The sequence below is a fragment of the Gekko japonicus genome, unplaced genomic scaffold (genome assembly GCF_001447785.1).
Source record: "Gekko japonicus isolate JY-2015 unplaced genomic scaffold, Gekko_japonicus_V1.1 scaffold3282, whole genome shotgun sequence".
NCBI lineage: Eukaryota > Metazoa > Chordata > Lepidosauria > Squamata > Gekkonidae > Gekko > Gekko japonicus.
Window position 1 is genome coordinate 48,122 of NW_015168755.1, and position 2,101 is coordinate 50,222.

Sequence of the window (2,101 nt, forward strand, 5' to 3'; positions counted from 1 at the left end):
ATTATATTGGAAGAATAATAAAAGCCCAGAAATTAATTAATGGGTTTGCACTCTCGGACACTGCCAAAATGCAGAAGCAGACAAAATATAAAAGTCTGCTCAGGCAGAAAAGGTTTAGACAATGTCCAAGCAAGATGGCAACCATTTATTTAGTTTTAGGATGTGAAATATCATCCCCACTTTCTTTTCTGTATTCTGATTTTACAACTTCGTTTGTTTCAATGGATTTTCTTTACTCTTTGTACCTCCAAATTCTCTCTCTCTTTCTCTCTCTCTCTCTCTCTCACACACACACACAGAGTATCAAACTAACATGGTCTATCCCTCTGGAATACACATAAACTTGATTGAGGCTTTTATTTATTTAAAATATTTTATTGTTGTTTATCCTGCTTTGAGGTGCAAACTTACTCTCCCAAGGCCTTGATCAGGTGTGGCCTTTGTTCCAAATTCTGACCCCTTGAGAATAAATATAATTGGTGAACTCGGAATTGCTACAGCACTACAGTGATATCAGTATATCTAGCACTCAACACTATTAAATCTGTGGATAGTTAAATCCAGAGACCTTGAACAGACAAGACAGATTTTTCTACAAACCTGAGGAAAGTCCCAAGTTTGCAGAAAAATCTGCAATAAAAAACACATACATGGGGGTTAACCCCCACAATCATAAGAACATAAGAGAAGCCAATGTAGGCTTGCCAAGTCCCTCCGGGGGGGGGGGAAACCCCCGCCCCAGAGGGGCCCATTCCCCGCCACCGTCGGATCGGGCCCCGGGGGAACCCCACCCCCAAAGTACGCAACGTGCACGTCACCCGAAAGTGACGCGACCACGCCGGGCACACTGGGGGCAGGGCCATGGTCATCCAAGGGAAAACTCTATGGTTTTCCCTCGGATGGTCGTGGCCCCGCTGCCAGTGTGCTCGGCATGGGTGCGTCACTTCCGCGTGACGGGGTTGCGGCGCACGCGCACGCTCCAGAAACAAGTCGGGAGCCCCCTGCTCCAGCAGCAGGTAAGACTTGACAACCCTAAGCCAATGTTGGATCAGGCCAATGGCCCATCTAGTCCAACGCTCTCTCACACAGTGGCCAGAAATACCAGGTGCCATCAGGAGGCCCACCAGTGGGGCCAGGACACTAGAAGCCCTCCCACTGTTGCCCCCTACAAGCACCAAGAATACAGTGCATCACCTGCCCCAGCCTGTGAGTTCCTATCTATACCTTGTGGCTAATAGCCACTGATGGACCTTTGCTCCATAAGTTTATCCAGTTCCCTCTTGAAGCTGTCCATGCTTGTAGCTGCCACCACCTCCTGTGGCAGTGAATTCCATGTGTTAATCACTCCTTGGATGAAGAAATACTTCCTTTTATCTGTTCTAACCTGACCGCTCAGCAATTTCAAGGAGTGCCCATGAGTTTTTGTATTGTGAGAAAGGGAGAAAAGTACTTCTTTCTCGACCTACTCTATCCCATGCCTAATCTTATAAACCTCGATCATGTCACCCCTCAGCCGTCGTTCCTCCAAGCTGAAGAGCTCCAAGCGCTTTAACCTTTCTTCATAGGGAAAGTGTTCCAATCCTTTTATCATTCTAGTTTCCCTTTTCTGCACTTTTTCCAGTGCTATAATATCCTTTTTGAGGCGTGGTGACCAGAACTGTACACAGTACTCCAAATGAGGTTGCACCATCGATTTATACAGGGGCATTATGATACTGGCTGATTTGTTTTCAATTCCCTTCCTAATAATCCCCAGCATAGTGTTCGCCTTTTTTATTGCAGTCACACACTGTCTCGACATTTTCAGTGAGTTATCTACTCCTCCAACTCCAAGATATCTCTCTTGGTCAGTCTCTGCCAGTTCGGACCCTATCAATGTGTATTTATATTTAGGATTTTTGGCTCTAATGTGCATCACTTTGCACTTAGCCACATTGAACCCCATTTGCCACGTTGATGCCCACTCACCCATCCTCGACAGATCCCTTTGGAGTGCCTCACAATCCTCACTGGTTCTCACCACCCTGAACAACTTTGTGTCATCTGCACTTCACTGCTTACTCCCAACTCCAAATCATTAATAAACAAGTTAAAAAGCATC